This window comes from Pleurodeles waltl, chromosome 10 (assembly GCF_031143425.1).
Source record: "Pleurodeles waltl isolate 20211129_DDA chromosome 10, aPleWal1.hap1.20221129, whole genome shotgun sequence".
Classification (NCBI taxonomy): Eukaryota; Metazoa; Chordata; class Amphibia; order Caudata; family Salamandridae; genus Pleurodeles; species Pleurodeles waltl.
In genome coordinates, this window is record NC_090449.1 from 166,364,035 (window position 1) to 166,392,010 (window position 27,976).

Sequence of the window (27,976 nt, forward strand, 5' to 3'; positions counted from 1 at the left end):
TACGGTGATCGGAGTCTCAAGGGCATCCCTACTCTCTGGACCAAAGCGCAGAAGCCACATCTGCGCAGAAACTCCCCCACGCCTTCCTCAGCTAGTACAGCACCAGCCATCGATACCCTCTGGAGGTGCGCAGCTAACTACCGCAGGATGTCCGTGCGCCCCGTGAGCATTTCACCCTCAGCATTCCTAATATGCAGAATGGGAGGGGCCTTCACCTCCCGTTTCAGAATTCACGCTAAAAGCTTGCCAGATTTATCTCCCTCTCAATGCAATCGCTGCCTATACCTTCTAAGTGTTGTCCTGCTTAATGTATCCCAACAAGTATTAACCTCCTTCTATAACCTGAGCTCCTCCCGTCCAGCCATGCTCTCATCCAGTGACTGCTGCTAAATTCCCCCCAGTTTCACCTCCAGGTCTGTAAGATCCCACTCCAATTGTCTGCACACCCCGCATACCACGCCTATGCACTCTCCCCTTATGACTGCCTTCATAGCCTCCCACTACAGGCCCGAGACTCCGTTGTGTTCCAATTCAATTCCATATATTGTTTTATTCCTTCACCCACCCTCTCCCGACACCCGCATCAGTAAGTAAATCCGCAGGCATACGCCAGCCTCGCACTGTGCAGGTGGCCGCTGCTCCCCATTGTAGCTTTAACCGCACTGGCACATGATCAGAAAAGAACCTACCCATATGTGTGACGTCCAGCACGTGTGAGTCACTGAGACCACCCAGCAGAAATCTGTCCAGTCGGGTATGAGTATTATGTTTTCTGGAGTGACAAGTGTATTCCCTGCCCTCAAGGTGCAGTTCTCTCCAACTATCCCATAATCCCAGGTGTGCCATCACTTCCTTAAGAGATTTCACCATCAGGGGTTTAGTTCCCAGCTTCGGCGCAAGGTGGTCCAGATCCCCATGCAACACACAATTCTAATCCTCTGCCCAGACCAAAGGCCTATCCACACTGTCCCCCAAAATCTCAGGTATTTTGGAGTAGAAGGAGTGATCATCCGTGTTGAGGGCATATGTATTGAGGATAACAATGGGTAAACCATCTAGCAAGTCCTACACCAGAACATATTGGCCCTCAACATCAACATTCACTGTATACATGACTGAAGGGAACCCCAGGAGCCACCCACACAGACACCCCCCATGCATAGGAAGAAAAGGAGGATGAAAGCATTTGTCCCCGCCATTTCTTAGCCAGTTTGTGCTCTTCAATCTAAAAATGTACCAAGTACCACTCCAACCTGAGTTCCATAAGTGTAAGCAGCGCCCCCCCAAGGCCAGTGTAGTTCAGTCTGTATATAGGACCCCATCTGGACTGGAACCAGTCAGCACCACAGATCCCACCAGAAAGATACCCTCTCCATTGTCACCAAACCTGCATAGTGGAGAAAGAAAGGAGGCATGCCGGCACCCCGAGTCATGAAGAAAACACTCAGGCCACCGCAGGATCCCCACCCGCACCCAGCACCCGCTCCGGGGCTGTGCCCCCAACCAGATCAGTGGCCACCACCCCCATTGTTCTGTCCTGCTGTATTTCCACTCTGTAGTGAGAGTCCACGGCAGACCCGCCGGTCCCTGCGTCCACCAGCCGAATAGCTTCACACGACCTCCAATCTGGGCTTTCGCTCCATAAGCCCGACGAGTGACGCCACCAGGTCCCTCCGTCCTCCCCAGGGAAACCTTGTCCCACATCTCCAACCATCGCCACACCTCCTCTAGACGATTGAAAAAATTTGATCTCCAGCCTGAAAGAACTTTTAAACTTGCAGGATTAAAGAGCATATATCTAATGCTCATGGATCGGAGTTTTGCCTTGACCTCCATGAACCCCATGCGAGAACTCTGCACCTTATTTGTGTAATTAGGATAGATAGATATCTTACAGTTCTCGTATATTGCCTTATCCGACTCACGTGCAGCCCGCAACACAGAGTCCTGATCCTTATAGTTTAGTAGGCGGGCAATAATGGCCCTAGGCGGCGCGCCGGGCCGAGGGGGCGCAACAAGGGCCCTATGTGCGAACTCCACCACAAAAAACCTACATTGCCCAGTTGGCTGCAGCACGTCTCTTATCCAGTTCTCAACAAGGGATTCCGTGGCAGACCCCTCTGCGCGCTCTGGGAAGCCCAGCAACCTGACATTGTTCCACCGGGACTTCCTCTCTGCATCCTCCAACCGCACCTCCAGGCATCCAACTGTGGAGGTGGCCTGCATCATTTGTTTCTGCAGTGCCCCCACACCTGTTTGTAGCTCCACAATAGAGCACTCCACCACCTTAACCTTGTCGGATACCTTCCGGAGGTCTGCTCGCAGCAGATTGACCTCCACCACCACAGTCTCTATCTTACCCTTCCGTGTCACTCTAGAGCCCTGGATGGCCGCAAAGAGCTCAGCGCCTAAAGGCTCCTCGGGGTTCAGTGGCGCCCTCATATCATCTCCACTCACCTCCAATCTGGCCACACGCTGCGGGAGAGGCACTGGAGTAGTATACTGTTTCATGGTGTTTCCCTGTAATGCATCCGTCCGCTTGTGTGGCCCCATTCTGCGTCCCCCGCCCTGACCCGGGCTAGGATTCAGTCCCAAATGTAGTAAATAGCCACCAATAAGGTCTCAAATACAAAGTACCACATAGATAGTATCTGCTGTTCTCCGCACCTTTAAGTACCAGTATCTCCCCTGGTGGCCAGCGCAGGGGCCCCAGACATCTTCAGAATCAGTGCACCACTCACGTGGCAGTCACAGTAAGGGCCATCAAGATCAAAAATGAAGAGAGGCAGTGAGAAAAAAAGGAGAAAAAGTTATTTGGGGGTCCAGGGGCCACCTCCGCACACCCTCTCTCCAGTGAGCACCAACAAGTCACCGATGTCCACATTATTATAAAGAGTAGTGGCACACGTGCAATAAATCCACTCTAAGTAGATAGAAAAAACTAACATGAATCAAAATATTGAACACACTGTATCTATCTGGAAAAACACCAAAATGTATCAATACAAATTTATTATTCTCGTTTCAGATTCTAGAATATACAAAATCATAAACCCTAAATACAATCATGAATGGAAATAACATTGTTCAAATTCACAATCACATGATTCGTCTAATTAAATAACTTCCTAATCCAAAAGAAATTCCTATTTTCAAATCCGTTGTCAACACGTGTTTCATCCAGGGGAGTGCCCCTAGGATTTCCTCAGGACTTCCTCATTACATAAGGATCCATCCAATAATTCCTTATTCGCTCGATTATGCTAAAGTTTCTTTAAACGAGCCAGAGTGCTTCTTGGTCATCAAAGTAGATATCTAATAATATATGAATCCAACAATAATAAATTGTTTCAATAATTCAGCATTTTCGAACGTGTAAACAGAATTCATACGATCCCCAAATGAACGTACCCGTTCATTTGTAAACTTGAATTAGATACTAAAAACTCTCTCCACTTATTACCACTGGATGTGCCTATTACAAGAGATAGCACCAATTAGATATATGGACGATACATTTAAATTTATTCATGCAGATCGAAATTGAGAATCTTGGTTTACCTAGTACGATGTCCGAATATCAGCAAGTACGCTTCCAATTAATCAAACCGAGTTGCTAATGTGCGTCCTATTTAAACACCTCGGACGCCACGAAGAAATACAAAATAGAAAAAGGACTACCGCGAACCTAATCTGCTATACTATGAACATAAATGATGCACTTGCATCTTGCGATCTCCCTATTTAATTGACAACAAAGAATATTAGACATCGAAAACGGACTATATTAGCTGCAAATAAATCCAAGGGGGAAAGCAACCACATTGGTCTAGTAATTGTAACACATTTAAAGCTAGTTTCCTTCTACATGGGCTCCATTCTATATCAGCTCCATATCCAAATACTAATAGATGCCTATCTATACTTAAATACAATGACACTTATTTGATTATTACTAGAGATAGTTACTTTATAAAATGATAATAGAAAATAAAGTAAAATTAAAAATGATAAACTTAATTAATCATATTAATATAACCTTAATTTTACTTATAATTAGATCGGTATAAATTCATTCATAGAGACTTCAACTTATTATTACTCACCAAGAAAATACTCAATCTCATGATCTGTATTTAATCCCTGTTCTACCGCTCCTAACTTCATAATCCACAATGATTCCCTTCTTCTTAGGGCCAACTCTCTATTACCCCCCCGTGGGTTATTTTCACAATATTCAAAACCAAAAAACTTAAAGTCTTTGTGTGCTCCTTGTGCTTTGCATACCATCATATGCAAAGCTATCGGGTAACGCTCATCTAATTGTTTTATTGCCCTCCAATGTTCCGAAATTCTCGTCTTGAGTGGGCGTATCGTGCTGCCCACATATATCTTCTCACATTTGCAAACAAGCATGTACACTACAAATTTTGTATTGCAATCTATATGTGATTTGATATGAATTTTGCCTCCTCTTCTATGAAAAAACTCTTTCTTAGATTGCCAGGCCCATTTACACATTGCACATGAACCGCATTTAAAAAAAACACGGTTATGTACACTAAGCCAATTTACCTTAATTTCCTCTAATGGATAACTTGGGCTTAAAATACTATGGAGGGTATTACCTCTCCTAAACGACACCTCCGGTCTCGTACCTATATATTTCTTAAGTGCCTCATCTTGAATCAAAATTGGCCAGTATTTCTTCATTATTTTCAATAATTTATGAGAAACCTCCGTATAATTTAAAACTATCCTCAATCTCTGAGCGCTCTTCCTCTTATCCTCCTCATTCTTTTGAGTTCTTGGTGATAGTGTCTGCGAACGGGAGATCTTAAGAGCTTTATTTCGAGATTTAATAATATTATTGTCTGAATAACCTCTCACTTTGAATCTATGCTCCATATCAGCAAGAGTATCATAAAAATCACAGTCCCTACTACAGATCCTTCTCGCTCTGATCATCTCACCCAACGGTATAGCCTCTATTTGGTGTGATGGGTGTGAACTTGACGCATGCAATATAGTATTGCAAGAGGTACTTTTCCGAAACAATCTACTTTCTATTCTGTTATTCTCCACAAATAATTCTACATCCAAAAATTCTATTTTAAACTCACTATACTTATATGTAAATTTTATATTCACATCATTTCCATTGAGAAAGTCACAAAAATTCTCCAACTGTACTGCATCCCCTGTCCATATCATAAGACAATCATCAATATATCGCTCCCAATAGAGGATATATGAGTGCCAATTAGCCGCTTTAGAGCCCCAAACCCAATTTTCCTCGAACCATCCCATAAACAAGTTGGCATACGATGGTGAAAATTTCGAGCCCATCGCTACACCCTGCTTTTGTCTGAACCAACTTTGTTTGACCAAAAAGTAATTATTATTGAGTATAAGATCAATCATGTCCAACAGCATGTGTGTATGTTCTAATAGGCTCGCCGATCTTTTGTTTAGGGTGTGTTCTATTGCTTTCAATCCCCAATCATGCTGAATACTAGTGTAGAGGGCTGTCACATCAAACGTTACCAAAAACATCCCTGGTTCCCATTGGATATCTGACAATAAACTCAGTACATGTTTCGTGTCATTAATGTGTGAAGGTAAATTATTTACAAATGGTTGTAAAAAATATCGACAAATTCTGACAGCCTCTCAGTAGGTCCTCCTATGCCCGAAACTATCGGTCTCCCCGGTGGAAATTTAGATTTCTTATGGATTTTCGGTAGTGTATAAAGACACGGGTATTTGGGACGAAATACTTGTAAATACAAAAATTCTTCTTCATTCAATAAATCTTTATCTCTCCAGTCCCTTAACATTCTATTTATTTTCCCTGTCAAAGCTGATATTGGATTATACGAAAGCTTCTCATAACAAGCAGTGTCACTTAATTGTGTATCAATTTCCAATTCGTAGTCCGTGCGATTCATTACCACTATGTTACCGCCCTTATCCGCTTTTTTGATGGTTAACTCCATATCTGATCTCAAAGTCTTTAATGCCTTATATTCCTCTTGTCTCAAATTTGGTCTTCTCCATTGTATCTTCTTAGTTTCTTCTTTGTCCAAATCATTCCAAACTAATCTAAAAAATGTTTCTATATTGCTGTCCACAGTTGATTTAGGTACCCAGGTTGATCTTCGTTTCAAACCACTAGCAATATGTTTGTCCGGAGAGATACTCAAATCTTGTAAAATTGAAGACATGGTTATTGGATCTCCCTCATAGTCTGTGATCGTCATTAATGTTACAGTGTCATAAATATCCTGAATCGACAATTTACTCAGTGTTCCTATTCCAACAGAAGACGTTTCTGTACCAATCGCACGCGATTCAAAATATCTCTTAAGTTTCAATTTCCTTATAAATTTAAATAAATCAATTTTAGATTGAGAAACATTACCTTTAACCGATGGACAAAAACCTAGTCCTTTATTCAAAAGTGATAACATTTCCAAGGAAAGTTGCTTATCAGACAAATTGACCACATTATTCTCTAATTCAACATTAATACCTATGTCTTTTTGCCCCGTGACCTTGTTTTCATGCCCACATAGGTGTCGCCTTTCGCTACCTCTTTTTCCTCTACGTGTCCTCCTACCCAATTTCTTTTCTGATTTATCTCCCAATTGCCTTGCTTTATTCTTTTCACCGATGTCCACAGCCCGTGATGTAATCCTCTGGGAACTGGCCAGCCGCCCCAGCTCCCTCACAGGATGCCGCCGATCACCTCCAGTCCCAGGTAAATGTCTCCACAGGCCAGAGACCACACAGTCAACAGGCCCTCCGGGGGGGCAGCAGCGCAGGAGGAGCTGCCTGCCCACCAAGGCCGCACCCGGAAGCAGATCCAGCAGCCGATCTGCACATTCCAGGAGGAGGCCTCACTCACTGCCACCACTCCGGCTAGACCTCGTGCTGTCTTCTGGGGCACCGCCGACTCATCCGGAGCCCCAACAGATTTAGCCGCTCGTCTTGCGGCCCAGAAAGACCTTCCAGCAAGTCGGGGGCAACCTCCAATGCAGGCCCCCCCCGAACCAGCTGTGCCGCCAGGCAACAGCCCACTACTCCACTCACGCTCCGCGGACCTGCCACTCTCTCCCACGTGGCCCAGCAGAGGTGTGCGATCACCACCACGGCGCCTGCTCCACCGGCTCCCAAAACGGGATCCAACCACGCCCGAGCCCTCCGGGTGATATCCCACTGCAGGAGAGGGGTCCCCACGGTCTCAGGTACCCCAGGATTCCTGAAGGATGTCACCGGTGACGGGCGCTCACTAGGAGCGCATCCCGCCAGCCATGTTTCTTGCCCATGTCCCCCCAACTATTATAGTTTTGAACGTAGATGGTAAAATATTTGTTACAATACAGTCAAACTGTCTGATTCACCTTCTTACATAGATAGTTATTTCTGGAGCAGCATGGTTCTATCCACGGCCCAAATATGACTGAACACACAACCATTGCTGTGACTTAATTCAATTGTGCCATTAGCTGGTCCAGAGTCTGGTGGGACTATCCTTCAATGTTGAAAAGGCCTTTAACATATAACTGTCCCACCCTTCATTCATTAAGGCTGTTATTAGACACGGGGTCTTTGTTTGGCAGTCAGGTTACCCCCTGTCCAAGCAAGGACCCTCACTCTAGTCAGGGTAGTCACACATAATCCAAATTATCCTGTGCCCACCCTCTGGTAGCTTGGCACTGAGCAGTCAGGCTTAACTTAGAAAGCAATGTGTAAAGTATTTGTGCAATAAATCATACTATAACACCATATAGCACCACAAAAGTACACCACACAGTGTTTAGAAAAATATATGATATTTATCTGGATATTTGCAAGTCAAAAACGATCAAAGATGCAATAAGAAAATGTAAAGATATCACTGAAAAGTGATATAAAGTGTCTTAAGTCTTTTAAAAGCAAACAAAGGGCCTGATTCTAACTTTGGAGGACGGTGTTAAACCGTCCCAAAAGTGGCGGATATACCACCTACCGTATTACGAGTTCCATAGGATATAATGGACTCGTAATACGGTAAGTGGTATATCCGCCACTTTTGGGACGGTTTAACACCGTCCTCCAAAGTTAGAATCAGGCCCAAAGTCTCTTTCAAGCACAAAGTACCTGGTTTGAGTGAAAAATCTCCGCAAAGGGCCGCAAAGGAGGAGATGCGTGGAAAAATGGTGTGTGCGTTGGTTCGCCTCATCACACACGATTTGCGTTATTTTCCTCGCGGCGAAGACGTTGCTTCGTTTTCCGGCGCCTTCTCTTCGGGTTGCGGGTTTTCAGACGCTGGGGGCTGTGCGTGGAATTCTGGGCTTGTTGGCAAGCTCTGCATTGTTCCAGTGGACGATGCGGGGAAATTTCTCCCTCACGGCAGGCGCGGCATCGATTTCCCCTCTGGGAGTCAGACGTCGTCGTCCCAGGTCAGCTGTGCGTCGATCTGGTGGGCCGTGTGTCGAAGTTCCGGTCGCACCGCAGGCGCCGCATCGATCTTTTCCTTGCGAGGTCGAGTGGCGTCGTCCCGGGTCGGCGTGCAGTGAATTATTCACAGCGGAGCAAGCTGTGTGTCAAATTTTTCGCCACACAAGGAGTCCAGCTGCAAGAGAGAAGTCTTTTTGGTCCTGAGACTTCAGGGAACAGGAGGCAATCGCTATCCAAGCGCTTGGAGAGCACTTCTTCACCACAGCCAGGGAACAGCAAGGCAGCAGGGCAACAGCAAGGCAGCAGTCCTTCAGAGAAAGCAGTCAGGTGAGTCCTTTGGGCAGCCAGGCAGTTCTTCTTGGCAGGATGCAGGTTCTGGTTACAAGTTTCTTCTCCAGGAAGGGTCTGAGGTGGTAGGGCAGAGGCCCTGTTTTATACCCAAATGTGCCTTTGAAGTGGGGGAGACTTCAAAGAGTGGCTTAGAAGTGCACCAGGTCCCCCTTCAGTTCAATTCTGTCTGCCAGGGTACCAGTAGGGGGTGTGGCAGTCCTTTGTGTGAGAGCAGGCCCTCCACCCTCCCAGCCCAGAAAGACCCATTCAAAATGCAGATGTATGCTAGTGAGGCTGAGTACCCTGTGTTTGGGGTGTGTCTGAGTGAATGCACAAGGAGCTGTCAACTAAACACAGCCAGACTTGGATTGTAAGGCACAGAAAGATTTAAGTGCAGAGAAATGCTCCCTTTCTAAAAGTGTCATTTCTACAATAGTAATATTGAATCCAACTTCACCAGTCAGCAGGATTTTGTATTACCATTCTGGCCATACTAAATATGACCTTCCTACTCCTTTCAGATCAGCAGCTACCACTTCAATAATGTATGAGGGCAGCCCCAATGTTAGCCTATGAAGGAAGCAGGCCTCACAGTAGTGTAAAAACGAATTTAGGAGTTTTACACTACCAGGACATGTAAACTACACAGGTACATGTCCTGCCTTTTCCCCACACAGCACCCTGCTCTAGGGGTTACCTAAGGCTGTTATTAGAAACGGGGTCTTTGGTTGGCAGTCAGGTTACCCCCTGTCCCCTGGACTTAGGGGTGACTTATATGTAGGAAAAGGGGAGTTTTAGGCTTGGCAAGTATTTTCAAATGCCAATTCGAAGTGGCAGTGAAACTGCACACACAGGCCTTGCAATGGCAGGCCTGAGACAAGGTTAAGGGGGTACTTAAGTGGGTGGCACAACCAGTGCTGCAGGCCCACTAGTAGCATTTAATTTACAGGCCCTGGGCACATAGAGTGCACATTACTAGGGACTTATAAGTAAATTAAATAGTCCAATTGGGTATGATCCAATGTTACCATGTTTAAAGGGAGAGAGCATATGCACTTTAGCACTAGTTAGCAGTGGTAAAGTGCACAGAGTCTAAAAACCAGCAAAAACAGTGTCCAAAAAGTGGAGGGAGGCAGGCAAAAAGTTACGGGTGACCACCCTGAGTCTGTCAGGTCTAACAGCTGTCCAATGCTTCCAAGCTGAACAACATTCAACTACTGATATGTGGGTCAACCAGCCCGGCCACTGAACTGAATAGAGTGTGGAAGAGGGCAAGACTTTAATCTGCCTCTTTGCTCTACCTCTTTTTAAAGCTGCACATAAATAGTAATGTACTGCTATAAAATGCTGGTCATACTAGATGTAGCTTTTCAGTATTTGTTAGCGATATAACTGTTTTAACAGTAACATAGTAGAATCATAAGTGACTTAAACATTTTGGAGACATATTTTGCTCAAAACTAAAAGCATATAAACTCATATCCTGGTAGTTGAATGAGTAGACTGTCCATCTGAATTTTGTTTACAGATAGTAAACTACTCAAGGGCCAAACTACGAATTAGTCATCAGAAACTTTACTGTAAAATGTTGTCTTTTCTGTCAGATTAAATGTCCAAAAGTTGGGATTTCCTTAATTCGCCATTAAATCAGGCTTTTTATATCTAGCAAGATTTTTATTGTGCTATAAAATATCTTTTCTGTGGGATGAAAAGTCCAAAAGTTGGGCTATTCTCCCACTTACTATCCTTTGTGGAAGAAATGCAATACACTGACCATTCGTTCAGGTTTTTTATATCTAGCAAGATCTTTATTGTGGTATAAAATATTGTCTTTTCTGTCAGATGAAAAGCCCAAAAGTTGGGCTATTCTCCCACTTACTATCCTTAGTAGAATAAATGCAATAAATTGACCATTTGATCAGGATTTTTATATCTAGCAAGATCTTTATTGTGCTACATACTTTGTAGTTACTTAGGTGCATAGAAGGAGTTTGTAGTTACTTCATTTGGGCTTCTATGGGGATACAACATGCATCCTAATGGCCTAAACTCCATACATCTGAAAGTGATCTCAGCATGACCCATCCTAAATTCTACTTTTGGGAAAGTACATGGAAGTGACTAAGGCTCTTGAGGTTTCCAATGAGGCGTTTTACTTGAAAAGAGTAGAAGAAATAGTTTAAACCACTTGCTAAAATTTAACTGTTCAGCTTAATCAGAATAAAACTAATGTATTCCTGGCGCATATTTGGTATAACATAAAATATTGTCTATATTCCTGGTATTACAATTTTCTCATTGTTATGATGATCCTTGGCGTTCACTCAAGCTATGGGGCACACCACATCCTGCTAATCCTTAATAAATTTCTAAAGCATGCATTTCTCACAAGGATCTCTAGATTATGGAACATCCTTTGACTAGGGAATGCTTAGAAAATAAATCTCCCCATGGACCTTTTAAAGCCTGTTAATGAGGGAGAACTATGAAGTGACCTTGGAAGAGAATTCAAGGTTTTCAGCAGCCAGGACTAAGAACTACCTGTCCCCTGAAGATAAAAGCATGGTTTGAGGCATGGTGGAGCGTAGTTGATTGCTACTTCTCAAAGCATGAGCAGGCAAGGAGGGTTTAATTAAGTGGAGTGTTAAAAGGGGAGCAGGAGTTGTGTCAACATTTGAAAACAAGAAATCTGAGGTTAGAGCAACACTGAGAGCTTAACAAAGACAACATGCATTCAGAGGAAGAAGAAGGGCTCCACATGTTGTTTGACTGTGCTTCGTGGAATACCACGCTTAATGCATGGCTGGGCATCGTCGCTGCCTAGATTGTTGTGGCATCTCAGGCATGCAGTAACCTAGAGGAGCAGGAGAATTGGACATAAAAGGCAGTGGTGGAACCGCAGAATTCAGAATTGGGGAAAGGATGTCCAACTTGGGCATCTGCATTTTCCAAACGAACGCCATGTATTCAGGAAAAGGGGTGTGTATAGCAACCATTTAAATTGCCCTTTCCAGATGGTGGTCTAGCAATAGGATTTTTTCATGGGTTCCTGAGCTAATGTGTACTAGACTCTATGTTTGTCATGTCAGTGATAGTGAATACCATACAAGAAGTGGGGTGGGGAAATGATTAACAGTCATTAACGTCACAACTGAAGCTCAATAGTTTGTCTTTATATTTCTAGATATGAAAAATGTAGTAGTTATATTTCTCCCCTGAATCTTTCCTAGTTCATCTAGAAGCATTCAAGTAGGCCTCATTGTTTGCTATATAAAACACTTTCATAACTTTCTTGTGAAACAGCACTATATTAAGCTATTACATAAATAAATACAAATCTCAGTGTTTCCTGATTTTTCACTGTAGCGTTCAACTGCTCTTTTGCTATAGGATTTTTGCTCCTTAAAGTTGGAACGGGATATTACTTCTAGACATTATCAAAGGCTCTTTTCTTTTACCTGATATCAACAGATATTTTGTGCCTGTCTAATAATTTCACTATGAATCTTGACCTACAATCAAGAACTACAGGATTGCCAAGTAGAATTCTTTTTACCTTTTGTGTTGTTTCTTTTTAACTGCAGGGGGTTTATAGGGATCCTTGACTCTGAGGAATGCCCAAGACCCCTTAGGGATAATTATTGAGGGAAGAAACATGTTGGTGTCTTTTTAGATGCATGAGCCATAATTCTCAATAACCAACCCATCCCATGTGCTTTAAATCTTACCTGCAGTCCCCACAGAATAAAGGTAATACACCAGGGAACTGCAAGGTATTTTAAACTTAACAATCTGGATCCAAGTCTTATCCAGTAGTTTTTATTTAAGAACTTCCTTCTGCTCTGAATCCATCAGGAGGTTGAGTCCCACCTGGTGGTACAATCCTACCAGGTTGGTGCGAGGTGGTTGATGATGTAGCATTACCCTATTAGGTGTGTGAAGCTTCCCCTTCCATAAGAAAATATCTTCTGTGGATAAAGACACAGGGGCAGGGACTCCGCCTTTTCACCCTAGTGGTGTTTACTCCCATCCATGATTTTCTACCAATAGCAGTCACACTTGGTTGTGATAATAGGTTGTTATAGGAGGATGTGTGGCTGGCTTGACCTCCTCCTCTCGCTTTATGTGATAAGTGGTGGATGTAGATACAGGTCAGTGAACATGACTCAAAACACAAAGTGCAGACAATACGAACAATAGATCAATGTCCAGCCAAACACTTGCTTTATAAGAAAAAGGGGTACTTTATTTCTAACGCACACAGGCAAAGAAATGTGACATTCAAATGCAACAACAATCTGCCTGGATACCAGAGCTCTAGTAGCTGTGGGGTGAATCCCTGTCCCAACCTCCTTCGTGTGATGTGTTCAAGGTTATTCCCCATTCACTACTGGCTGCATCAGGGAATGCAAAACATTAGGCGATACACAAGAGTTCTCCCTTTTGACCTTTTGGGAACTTAGTCAAAAGTGATTTTGGTGCTGCAGCACCACTTGCAGCAAAATTCCCTGGGGCCTAATTGGTCCAGTTCTCATTTTACTCACTCTCGCAGCACAGAAGAGTTCAGCAACACAGTGAGTGCCTTCAAATTCAGGAAAGTCCTGCGAGTCCTGTTCAGTTCAAAGAGGTTGGGCTGCTGGTGACCCATGAAGCAGCACCTGGAAGCACAGGCTCTCTCTCTGAAGCAGAACTGGTGGAGGTCTTCCAGATGTCGAAGCAATTCCTTGCTCATGAAAACAGAGTAAGTTGGTTTTGTTCAAGAGGGATGAGGAAGGTTTTCATCAACTCCTGGTGGGAGCCAGAAATGGTGCAATGCTGTACACAGCCTCTGCAGTATTCCTCAGTGTAGCCTCAGCCTCTCCTTCTGGGGTCTGCCTGAATCCTTTGGCAACGTTGTTACCTGCAGCCCCTTCTGGCATATGGGATTACAGGCTCTCGCAGCACATGCATCCAGACCCTTACAGTCACAAGTTTTGACCACGCTTGAAGCTGCAACTTTGTCAGTGGCCCTCTCTAGAATACAGGGACACTGCAGCACAGTGATATGGGCACTGCAGGACTGCACAGCCCACAACACATGGCTCAGTCTGCATTGGCCATCTCCTGGCATTCAGGTGTCAGCAAAAACAATCTTCCACATGGGCGATGCCCCGATCAGTGCTCAGATAAGTCCTCACACCTCACATAGGGAGTCCTCACGGTAATACTCCCCACTGGACCTTAGATCCACCATCGCTCTCCTCTCTCACAGAGCACACTGGTCTTGGCAAGCAGAAAAGTGTTGGTGCTCCAAGGCAGCCGGATTTGGTTTCCCTGGGTGACGTCCCCTCACCCAGCCAGGAGACTAGCAGGCCTTGGCTCTCAGTTTTGGTCATGAGCAGAAGTCATGCAGAGCTTCCCGTTCTCACACAGGCAATCTTGATGCTTGGCAGTTGAAAATGTTTGGGGACTCAACTTCCCCTTCTTATAGACTTTTTCCAGACACCAAATGTGATTTAGGGCCTGGGTCTTTGCAGTCATATGCTGTGGGCACTTCTCCTTTTCATCTTCGTTTGTGAAAGAGGTCTGCCACAGCAGACACAGCTCCAAAGATAATTGTCCAAAACACAATTCATGGAAGTGACCCGAGATCACACCTGGATGGCAGCCACAGTGACATGTGCATCAAAAGGTTAATCGAGATCCCCAAATCTACTCTTTATGATTCCCTTATCAGCCCCATCTCCCTTCCTGAGATGCGTCCAAGCCACTTCCTTTCGATCTATGACTAAATAAAGATCAGTCTTTTGAAATGTAAAGGGAGTCTCTTTCTTTTTCCTCCAGTGTATCCCTACCCCGCTCACAGGAATGCAGCAATTCACAAAACCGTCTCTGGGGATTCTGCTATTCCTCATGTCTTTACTAGGAAGATCTAGGCTTTCCAAAATGGAAGCCAGCATCCTCCGTACAATGTAACATTGCAGACACACTCACTCAGTGTCCATTCATAGCAAACTTTCAGTTCATCGCAAATACTCTATGCATTGCAACCCTCACTTTCTCACATACATTCAGCACACACACTCAGTCTGGGTGCATTGTTCAGCACTGAAGCTTTTCTATATTTAGCCAGGCTGTGCAATTTACAAATACGCCCTCTGCCAGCACACACACACTCATTATATGCGTGCTGCACACCACTTCACCCTTCAAATTGTTCTCCAAGGAAGCATACATGCAGAGCACAGCACTACATCTCTCATGGTACGTATTACTCTCAGCATACATACACTCAGTACATGTACTAATCACACATGCACTTCACAGTACTGCTCTGTCCTAGTTCTCTACCCTTCCCAGGCACACATACAACTAAGACAGAGTCACTAATTCTGCGCTGTGCAGCACTCTGCAACTTACCTGAAGAAGGCCAAAGATGAGTACAGCACAAAGAAGCAGAACATTTAAGAAGGTGAGTGAGCTTCTAGGCCCTTACTCAAGTGACACAGGGTAAAAAGGTCCTGTTCACTACTAGCTATCATTACACGTTTTGCTACCATCACAGTGCTTGTACTGCTTAACTCGTAGAAACGAAAGTAGCCTTCCACCACTATGAGGGTAGTGGTTTGGGAACCCCTTCTAGCCCAACAAAACCACAATCTGTGAGCAGGCCGTTGTCATGGCGCACACACGATTCATGTTTGCCTATGACAAAAAATTAAAGATCCAGACAACAGTACAGTTGGGCACTCATGTCAGGGGTACGTCTCTTAGCATGGAGAGGACTTTTCTGTCCCAACAACTTAACTACTTAACAACTTACTAAACTTGATTTATATGATGCTTAGCATCTGCTGGATACCAAAGGAAGGCGATGCGAGGAAGATGGCTTCTCACACCCCATTTTGCATCACATACTGAATATTGTGCAATGCAATTTGGGTTGTGCAATTGTCCTAACCATCTTTCACTGCTTTATTTTATATTGATATTAATATACTCTCAAATGATACAATCTGATGTCTTAAATCTGTCTGTATTCCTCTATCTGGATGTTGGTTTAATGTTTTCAAAGACACTTGAGCAGCATCTAGGACATCGATTTGGTGTTATAAAAGCATGAGCATTTGCCCTAAAAACCAAGGAATGTGGGTCTGAGAAGGAAGTAGTTGAGCAGCTTATATTTAGAGAGAATGTTTATGACTTTCCAATGGAACTCAAGAAGGTTTCGGCTATTGTCGATTGCCCTTCACCATTTAATGTTAAAAAGACTCAAAGTGTCCTACGACTTACAACATTTTATAGTCAATTTATCAACACTATTGCAGACATAACTAGTGACCTTACTCATGTTTTGACAAAGGAAAATATGAATGGAGGTTTTTGACGGGAAGATCAAGTTGGGAAAGCTTTTATTATTCAAGCACTAACTGTATGCCATCCTAATACTTTCATTGTGGAACCAGGCACCTCTGAAACCAGTTTTATTTCAAAAGCAAGTATATGACAGACTAAAGCTTCTTGACTTTTATCTATTTTATGTTTTGCCAGAGCCTGAATGTAACAACTGAATACTTAAAAGAAACTCTTAGCCTAGGAGATGGCATATACTGAATAAAGACATCTTTTGACGAACCCTAGAGAACCGTTTGAAGTTCGAACACTTTAATTTGTATTATTTTAGGTCTTTTGCTGCAGGAATATCGGTCAAGCTTGAAGGAATTTTGCTTTGCGTAGTATAATTGTAATATCACCTATATTCCTGGGTCAAATAATATTTTGGCAAATGCTTTGTCCCCTGTGTATCCTCCGGCATTACTTATTTATGATCAACCTTTGATTCTCTTGAATATATGGTAGAAGTATTTCAGTCCTTCTTAGACAAGGTCATTATGCCTCACAAACATATGGAGAAAAACAAAACAGTTATAGGTGGAATGCTTAAATTAAGCTTGCTTTGCCATTGGGTTCGAGCTGCACCCTTCTCATGATGCCCAAATAGGCCAAAAGCAGTCTGCGTTGCTTTTGTTCCGGTTCAGATGGAACTCGGTCTGGCAGTTCTGGTTGGACTGCTCTTATTGGTGTAGTATCTAGACTGATTTGCATATTGCTCGTCGAAGCAAACCAGGTCCTAGATCCTTCCCAGTCCAGATTCAGAGGGAACCACAGCACCAAAACAGCCTTTCTCACAGCCACTGACGACATCCACGCCATACTGGACCAAGGAGACACGTCACCCTCATCCTCCTTGACTTCTCTGCTGCATTCAACACAGTATCCCACTCCACCCTCTGCACCAGACTCCACCACACCGGCATCCATGCTGCTGACTATCCCAGGGATCCTCACTAAGCCCAACCCTCGTCAACATCTAAATGGCCCCAATTGGTAAAATCGTCAGAAGCACAGCCTCAACATCGTATCCTATGCTGACTGTACCCAACTGATCCTCTCCTTGACCGTCGACCCCTCAACAGCCAAGAGAAATTTCCATGACGGAATGAGAGCAGTTGCTGCCTGGATACAAACTAGCAGCCTCAAACTCAACTCAGACAGAGATCCTCAGAATCAGCTCCAACCCCTCCATCTGAAGTAATTCCTGGTGGCCAACCGCCCTAGGAAACGCCACCACCAACCAGGCATGCAACATGGGCACCATCCTGGACTCCACGCTCTCCATGATCTGCCAAGTCAAAGCAGTCTTATTGTCTTGCTTCCACACACTGCACCGACTTCGGAGGATTTTCAAGTGGATCACTACCAAGGCAATAAGGACAGTCACCCATGCACTTGTCAGCAGCGAACTGAACTATGGCAACACACTCTACAACAGCATCACAAAGAAGCTACAAACAGAGACCTGCACTGGCTCCCGGTTGACAAGCGCATCACCTATAAGCTACTGACGCACACCTACAAGGCACTGTACAGCATAGGAACAGCCTACCTCAACCACTGCCTGACCTTCTACAGCCCCACCAGGTATCTCTGATCCTCCCAACTCACCCTCGCCGCCATCCCCAGAATCAGGAAGAGCACAGCTGGAGGCAGATCCTTCTCTTACCTCGCATCCAGGACATGGAACACGCTCCCATTCAATCTCAGACATGCCACCTCCCTGAAGCAGTTCCAAAAGGATCACAAGACCAGGCTTTTCGAGTGAGCAGCAAGCCTGCAACAGTGCCTTGAGACCCCATGAGGGATAAGTCATTCTTTACAAGTGATTGATTGATGTGGGATACCCTAAATGTGATAGTTATGCCCAGACTTAGGTCTTGTGCTCACTATGCTATAGGACTCAAACTGCACCCTACTGACAAGTGCAAATAGGCTGAAACCAGTCTGTGGTTATGTGTTTTCCTGCCCAAGGAGACATGGACTAGCAGTGTGAGCTGAACTTTTCCTATTGAACTAAGTCTCATTTACATATGACTGGTTTCTATGTGAGGTGGAATGGTGGGCAAAAAAGATGGATTGGATTGTAAGCCAGAGTAATTGACAACAGTTGAAATGGATTCAAGCAATCCACCAAAAATCTTGGTTTCCTACAGAACATACTGATCCAAAGGTATTACAGTAGGAGCTTCTTCTGAATGCCCTATAATTCGACAAAATTACTTGTATTTCAGAGAAAAAGCTATTTTTATGCCAGCCATAGAATTATATTTAGATACTATGAAAATGTGTCATGTTTCAGGTTTTTCTGGTTATGTAGGCTTTGAGACTATTTGGTTATAGGATATTTTTGGTGACTAACCGTTCTCTCCTTTCTGGTATTCAAGAATCTGTTTTTGTTTGTTCAATTTGACCCCAGCATTCATTCCAAATTTCTTTCCTTACTAAACAATTACTAATAAATCCTGAACTTTGGCATACCACTTGAACAGATTTTTAGAACTGCCCTTCTGCCTTCAAATGTATATGGTGTGGCAATGGTTCCAGCATACATTTTCTTTTTTTTTTGGTCGAAGCATACCAGCACAGCTGTCTGGTTTGCTAACAACATCTTGGGGACATTTGGATAGCTGGTTTGCTAACAACATCTTGGGGACATTTAGATAGCTTCCTGGGAATGCATTCCGCCTGTTGTTCACCATCAGCTTTCTGGGTTGTAACTCAGAATTTCTTACTCTCTGCTTGCTGGCATTATTTGTTTTAGGCTGTCTAGCTTGGGCTTGTTCCTTCCTTCGCCCAAACTTTATTTACAGTATCCTTCGGAGTGCTCGCTTTCTGCAAGCAAGCATTTCAGTCTCCTTATCTTGTCACATTTTATGTGCATTCAGAGACAGAGTTCAAATGTCAGGCTTCATCTTCTGAGGGAGCTCTGTGTTTACTTTTCTTTCTCTGACTTCAAAGTGACAGGATTTATGTGACAATCATGCTGGCTACTGGGGGTAATTCGGAAGTGTGGTGGAAACAAATATTTTAATACCATCAAAACAAATCAATGCACTATGTGGTGACATTTCCACACAGTTTGTACACTGTATACTGTTATCAGTAAAACCGTATGCCTTTGCAAATGTAATGATAATTTCAATTGAAGATGAGTTGTCTTGTAATGGCAGCCCGCTAGCACACAACGCATCCTCCACTTTATCCCAGTCCACTCTTCTTTACACCACTCCACTCTAACCACTCTACTCAACAACCCTGCACTTTAGCACTCAACACCAATGCACTCTACTCTGTACCACTATACATTATGCCAGCCACTCGATGACATGCTAGTCTAATCTGTATGACTGCACACTATGACACTGCGCTCTACCCTGCATTAATCCACTCTTCTGTGACCCATTCGACTCTATGACTTTTCACTCTACTCTGAAACAATCCACACTGTGCCACTTCACTCTATGCCACTACAAACTGTGCTTCACCACTCAACTCTGGGCCACTCTACTCTGTACCAATCTACTCTACGCCACTGCACTCTATTCCAATGTACTCTACAGCACTTTACTAAAAACAAAATACACTATACCAATTTACTCTGCACCACTGCTCCCTATGCGACTATACTCTACTCTGCAACATTCTTCACTACTGTATTCTATGCCACTGCACTCTATGCCAATCTGTTCTACTACGCACCACTGTACTCTTTACCACTGCTCTCTATGCCAATCTACTATACACTGCACTCTACGACAGTCAACACTGCAACACTGCAATGTGTAACACTGAAATCTATGCCACTCTACTCTATGCCACTGCAGTCTACTCTGCACCACTCTTCTCTACGCCACTCTATGCCAAAGCACTCTATGTCACTACACTGTATGACACTCTACTCTACATCACTCCACTGTACGTAAATATCATTTTAGCTTGCAGCACTCTATGCTATTGCACGCTACATCAATCCACTCTTAGCCACTCATCTGCTCTGCACCATGGCACTCTACCACACTGCATTCTGCAGCACTGTGTGCCTCTACACTCTACACTGCTTCACTCTACTCTGAAAAAATCTACTCTGTGCCACTGCACTCTACATCACTGTATTCTACTCTGCACTATTCCACTGCACTCTACACCACTTTACTCAAAACCAATACACTCTACACCACATACACTACTCTGAACCACTTTACTTTATGCTACTGCGCTCTACGCCACTCTATTCTACTATGCACCACAGTGCTCTGCCCCACTGCTCTCTACTCCACTTTACTCTGCACCACGTTACTCTATGCCACTGAACTCTATGCCACTACACTCTAAACCACTCTATTCTACACCACTGCACTCTATGACAATTTACTCTGTAGCACTGCAATCTCCACCATTGAAATCTTCTCCACTCTACTCTGCACCACTAAAGTATTCCCCCTGCAACACTCTATGCCACTGCACTTCATGCCATTCTCATATACTGTGTGCCACTGCACTCTAAGCCTCTGTACTCGAAATACCTTACTGAACAGCTAAGTCAACAGTACCAAACTACTGATAAATATGCACACTGTCCAAACATTTGCCCTCCTTTAAGGGCTGGCTGTTCATCAATCCAAAATGTAGTCAATTACCATAAATATGGAGGTAATAATATAAATAATTGAAACCTCACAGCACTTTTTTTTTAGATTCAACAAAAATAGAGAGGTAACAATTGAAATGGTTTAAATCACACAAGTCATTTTACGATATAGAGTCCATCTAGGAAAGTCTCCAAACCTCATAATATATGAAATCTGTTCTTCTTTATTCAATTTATTCTCAATAAAACCAGCCGACGCATTTCGCTCTCACTGGAGCGTCATCTGGGCTGCATTAAGCACCAATAAAAACTTCTTAAAAACATATAATACCCCGCACTTCGGTGCTCGACTTAAAGAGTACCTAGTACTATTTGAAAGTTGATGTGGCAGAAACAAAAGATAGTACCAGATATCTAATACCCTCAAGGTACACTATTATTGTCATCTTCTCATAATATACAAAATAACATAAACATTCATATTTCATGCTGCCTGGCCATGAACCCAAGTAAAATTCTTCAATTTTGACGTAACATAGAATGAAACTTTCCCATATGTGTTTTCCCGTTACATTATTTATTCTAAGTGAAAATCATCACCGTAGAGATCACCTGTGATGTAAGAAAATGTTTACCTCTCAAACGGGTCTATTCACATTAACCGTTTAAAACATACAAGGACTAGCACCGCCTAAGTCAAACCATGACCACTACAGCACCTGTGATGTAGGTGAATGATTACTTCTCAAACAGATTTACCTACAAAAACGTTTAAAAGCTTGTCAAAGACTAGTACAGCCTAAGCCAAACCCAGCACCACTACAACTCCTGTGATTTGAAACAAAAGGCAACATTTCCAGAGGAATCAGTTCACATACTTGTCTGCTTGAAAAGCTTCTTCTGACCAAAGGCCTTATTATCCAAAACACTCCTTATGTTTCAGTTACCAGTGATCCAATCATGACGAACTGAGGGGGTCATTATGAAGCCCGGCAGTTCAGCCCGCCATGCCAGCGGCGGGTGAAAAGACCGCCACCGGCATGGGGCGCTGAACCGCCATATAATGAACACATGGAGGGCCCCGCCAGGCTGCCTCCGACAGGCAGCCTGACGGTGGAAGGAATCATTATCCGACAGGGCAGCACTGCTGCCCCTCGGATAATGATCTCTACTGCCCCCAGCTTTTCCCTGGTTGGTTCCCCCCGTTAGGGAAAGGCTGGAGGAAGGGGTGCTCCGGGGCCCCGTCACTGTCCATGCACTTGGCCCCATTGCGCAGGTCACTGCCCGGAATACGGGCAGTGATCTGCGCGACGGGTGCACCTGCACCCACCGCACAGAGGCATTGATAGCGGAGCCGCGGGGCCCGCCGGCCCAGCAGAATGTTCTTTATGCTGCCGGCAGTGTTCCAGGGGGACTGGCGGTCAAGTTAAATGACCACCAGCCTGAACACGGCGATAAACACCGCTGTGTTCATTATGAGGGCCTTAGTGTACTGGTTTCTGTTTTTTATTAAAAAAACAGTCACTTCCCGAGCAATTCCCCATGTACTCTCTTAATCGTCACCAACTCATGTGGGATGGACTCTCTCTCTTTCTCACTATTAGTGGAGCACCAGATACTCACAGACTCCACTAGGTGTTTGCAGCTTATCAGGCACACAATAGGCATCTTTGTGTTATTAAATCCAACAAGCACGTTACACTCCCTATTATAGTGCAACAAATGACCAAGGACCAACTGTGCTCCAAACCATATACAAGTTCTCCAATAACTAAAAAGCAAATCACCAGTGAACGGCATCGGTTACACCCATCACTCTGCCAAACAGGATGTTATGGTATTCTTCAACACTTCACAACTCTCTACGCCACTCCATAACACCCCACTCTAATCCACGCACTGTACTTCATGACACTCAACACCACCCTCCTTCATGGCACTAACTTTTGGTCATGCTGAACAGCTGCTAAGCTGGTGTACAACACAGCTATAACATATTGGCAAAGCTGATAGCTCTTGCATAGACGAGACCTCTTGGCTTTGCCAATGTTTATTCCTCTTCCGTCTATATTATCAACAGCTGAAAAATGGTACAATGTAAATTACAGATTTTTTTTGTATTCATGGATTGCCTCTTACTATCATTTTTGATTCAGGAATTCGTTATCTTTCATGTTTTAGGAGAGGTTAAAGTAAAGCAAGAGACGTGGAACAAGCTAATTCATCTGGTTATCATCTCCAATCAAATAACAAATATACTGAACTAATCACATTTTAGAGTAATACTGATAGTGGTTCTGTAAAGCAGCTCAAGCAACTGGGCTTCTTTTTTATCAATTGTGAAAATGTTCTTATGACATTGCAGCCCACAGACAGTACCAATAAAGTTGTACCTTTCTTTAGTATACAATCGAGGTTTTTCCATCTTTTCCTCGTATTGATCCTTTGGTTCTAGCAGCTACTGATTATTTGAACGTTAGAGAAGTATATACAACTTTTTCCTGGAAGGTCACATACTTCTAATGTTAATATGAAGAAACAGATAAATTAAGATTCTAATGAATGGAAAATGGGGAAGAAGGAAACCTACAGGTTTTTGAAATAGGCCTAATGAACTATGCGTGATGCAACAGAGCGAGGAGCATTGAGTGGCTGGAAGCAGCAGTAAGAAGGCTAAGGGCTTTTGTAGCATCTGGGCTGCTGTACTGATGCCCCCGGGGACGGAGGGTGGACTGTGGACAGTGGAGTATGGCTCAAGAGAACTCAGAAGGTTGAGGGTTTTCCCAGCTCAAGGCTGCAAAGACGGGCGGAACCTCGCTATCGGCCCTGGTCTCTAGCCATGGACCTGATTCTGCCTCTAAGTCCCGCACAATTCCTGACCTATCTACAAGCCTGATTTTCTGGCCCTGCAATCATCAGGAGGACGAGAGGTGAGCGGAAGAAGTAGTCTTCTGAAGTCCCCCAAGAGAAGGTCCTAGCCAAGGGGGTAGCGCAAAAGGCAGCAGAGGAAGACACGTTTATGTTGCGGTGCGGATTGTTGCCCACCCCGCCTTTTTCCCACCCTCTCTTTCCTTCTTTAATTTGCTGCAGCAGACAGAAAGGAATCTGTGGTAAGGGACAGCACAGAAAAGTGGAATGGTATCACAATTTTAGCTGTCTGCGGAGTGGTGTCTCTTGAAAAGTCTGGAAGCTGATACTTTCATTGTGGACTTTTGGAAGTAATTGTGCTTATGACCCTGGTCTTAAGGATTCTGTAAATGTGCCCGCTTAGGGATCTGCAGGCCGGTGCTACGCTTCTGCTGAGATCAGTGGAGTTTGCAGGTGACAGCAGAAGACAGGACAGGATGCTCCCTAGTTGGTATAGTGTCCAAGGTCATAAGTTATAAAGGGGCCTGGGAAGTCACTTTTGATTGTGAATATAAGAAACATGCTTGACTAATACTCATTTGAGGTATAAGAGGAGCACAATGATTGCAAAGAAGCTGAGATCTGGGTGTCTGCTACCAGAGAAGGCATACACAAAAACAAAATCCAACCCATTTCAAAATAGAGACCATTTAGTCAAGGCATTGAAGGGCAAGAATCAAATCTTTACACTGTGGGAAAAAGAGAGACATCTCAGGAGGATTTTATAACTAACCTGAATTCCTGTGAGGGGTCAAAGGGAGCTATGTGGCCTGAAAGCCCATTCTGGACAAGTTCGGAGGGGGTTATTTTAACCACTATACCCCAGGAAGAGGACATGGTAACTACATTGCTTTATGTGTACCCTTTGTAAAAAGATCATGGTCCACCATAGGGCCATGCTTTATTCCCGTTTACGCCTTATTTCGGATCTCCATAACTAGCATCCGATGTGGTGGATACGTCTCCGGTAACATGCCTTGAGGGTCTCCCTCAAAGAGTAGACGTTGGGTCCTGGGATGAGGATTTCACACTGCCAAATATGGATATAGACTTATGCAGGAGATATGGGCCACAAGAAAAGGATAAAAAATTGAAGCCCGTGGGGACTCCTCCCTTGATTTTATCTATGGGGCTGCAGCTTTTTTGCTCTACCCCCTCAACTCATTCATTGTTGTATTTTTACCTGTCTGTGATGCCAGATTTGGAAGTAAGTGATAATCGGCCTTTTCATCCCCCAGATCAAGAAGTAAAATATTCCACCTTGCTACTCAGTTTCGAAAGACTCCTATCGTCGATTTAAAATTTGCTGGAAAACAGTTGTAGGAGGGTCAGATTGTATCTTCGACATGGTGACAGAAATACTGAAGAAACTAACTAATGGCAAGAAAAATAAGGGGTAAGATCATGGACAGTTAGCCCTCATGGATGTGATTACGTCGTCAGCCAGAATGGCTGGGAATAAAGGCGCTCGTTCCCATATGGATTTCGGCTCTCAGGCACGAAAACCGCAGTGTAGAGTCCCCCAAAAAAGCTTCCTCTGCTGAAAATCCAGTTGGCTCCATAAGATTAATTTTGACACTATACCTGCTGTGAAGGGTTCATTTGGATAAAAAAAACAGTGTGTGGAACAATTTTTAAATCTTGTACCAGGTAGGATACAAGTGACGGTGAGATGTGCACCTCACCCAAAGCTTAAGGACAAGAAGAAAAACACAGAGAGGGGTGAAATGATCCAACCGTAGAATATCGAAGAGAGGATGGAAGAAACTACAATTTAGAGAGGAGACAGATATTTTACAAAGGCCAGAAGGGCCACTGTGAAATTCTCAATCTGTCCCTTTGACACTGGGCACTGGCCACCGTTTATGGATCCTCAAGCCCATCAAATGAGAAGATAGTAGAGGCGACAGTGGTACAGGCCTCTACTGCTCAAACTCCATGTATGACATCTCCTCTGAACCCAATGGCTATACTGTTTGATGACTTACGCATGAAGAAAGGTCTCTCGGAGTTGCCTAAACAAGAAGAAAAAAGCCCCATTCGGTGTAATGTGAATACCTGCATACTAGACTTTATTCCACTTTTTGATGCAGAAGACTTAATTTTGAATAGATCCTCTTTGTTTAAACGGTTCTTAGAGACCAAGACTTTGAGTTTAATCCAACGTAGTGATATTAACGTGGTTTCTTTGTTGTACTCAGGCTCAGGCTCTTAATCAAAGATGACCTTTTATTATAAGCTTACAGCTAATATGGTAATAAAAAACTCTGAATGTCTGCAATTTAGGGGTATTGATGCCGTTCCAACACCAGAGGAGAAGGGAAGACATGTTGTAGGTATGGTGTCTCATCAGAGGGGTGAGGGGAGTAGTGGGCAGGACCTCTTTTTGTCTTTATACCCCAACACGGGATATAGCTATCAGGTGTTGAAGGTTAACCTAGAGAGCAATTGCAGACAGGTGTCACTCAGGGATCCTTTAAACTCCTCGGCTCAAGACTTAAATGACGGACCACATAGTTGGAACTGATTACATGGTGTTCTAACTGGTGCATGTTCGACTAGTCATTTGCTGCAATCCTATAATTAGCAATTAGCTTAAGGTTGTTTCTTGGAATGCAGCGGTAATAAAGTACTGCAGGGATAAATTGTATTTTTTTAATTCACTAACAGTAGATACGATTTGTCTCAGAGTTCTTGTGTAAAAATTATTATACTTGGATTGTAATGCTATGCCGTCGAGGAGGGGTCATGCAAAAGGGGGTAGTGGCATGCCTGTTGTCCAATAGGCTTAAATAGATGTACAAATGTTATTGAGATCCCAGCAATCCGTTTATGGCAGTTACCATGTTCAACTCCGAAGTGGAGCTGGGTGTTGCACCCCTTTTACCGGTAATTGCCTATACCCTACCAGATGCTACTTATGATACACTGTTGCATAGGTTTTCTCTTTTATTTATAAATCTCTCTATAGGGAGCGGGCTCCCCACAGAATATTGGTAGGAGATTTAAATTGTAAAGAATACAGCTATGCCATGCACCAACTATATGAGGCAATTCCTCCAAGTGTCTTTCCAACAAAGATAAGAACTGACTAGAGAAGGAAACTCCTACTTGATCAATTGAAAAGTAATGATTGTATTCTAGCTAATGGAAGTCTTCTCTCAGATTCCCCGGCATTATACACACATACATTTCCAAGGGGAGGGGCAATTCTGGATTACGTGGTGGGAGGTTGCACCTCCTTCTTTTTGTTGGGTGATCTAAAGATTATTGATTCCTCCTTTAGTGACCATAGTCTGTTGATTTTTTCCTTGCACTTGAATATGTCGCCCATTAGTTCAAAGAGGTTTGAAGGGACCTTATCCAAATTTGATTTAAAAAAAAAAAAACAGCGATGACACAGTAGGACCACACGATGATTACAGGCTTGAAAAGTAAATTAGAAGTTACCCTTGAAAACCTTAAAGCCTGGGTGGGAGATGTCGCAACCTATGTTTAAGAGAAAACATGGAACTATTGATGATATAACGGCTCTTCAGGTGATTAATGAAGAATATATCACAATGAGAAGAGAACTGACTTATTTGGCTTACATGGACTTCTCCATAGCATTTGATAAAGTGGATCGAGCCTTGTTGTGGAGAAAGCTCTCTTGATTGGGTATACTGGGTACTCTATTAGACCTAGTTATCTCCCTCCACTCTTCCACCTGGTGTAGAGTACTCTTAGGCAGAGATAGGGGTCTTTCTCAAGAAATCCCCACCCTAAATGGGCTAAAAAAAAAAAAAGAGTGTCTTTTAGCCCTGCTACATTTTCTTTATATATTTCAGACCTACCTGGCCATCTAACTCAGAGTGAGGATACTGCCCAATAATTGGTGGAAAATCAATAGTTTGCCAATTATATGTGGACGACATAATAATTTTGGATTTCACCCGAAAAGGTTAATCAGTGGTCAACAGGCACTGCAACAATTTGTAGAGCCCCACTATTTAAAGATTAACATTTCTAACAGCAAAATCATGTGCTTTCATGGGAAGAAGAAACCTAAATATGGTCATTTTACATGCCTTCTGGGAGCAGAAAAGTTAAAAATTGTCAACTTGTACACCTTACTGGGGAAGATAGTGTGTGGGAACCTTCATGATAAGGTCCATTTTGAAAATAATAGGAGTAAAGCCGAGTCTCCAAAAAAAGGTTTGGGCGCTCCATGTATAGGAGACACTTCTCGCATCTTCAAGAGGTCTACCGAGCACAAATCCTGCCCTCTCTGCTCTATGGGCTAGAGCAGATTGAAGTAACGAAATGGGGCTTCCTGGATATGATGGA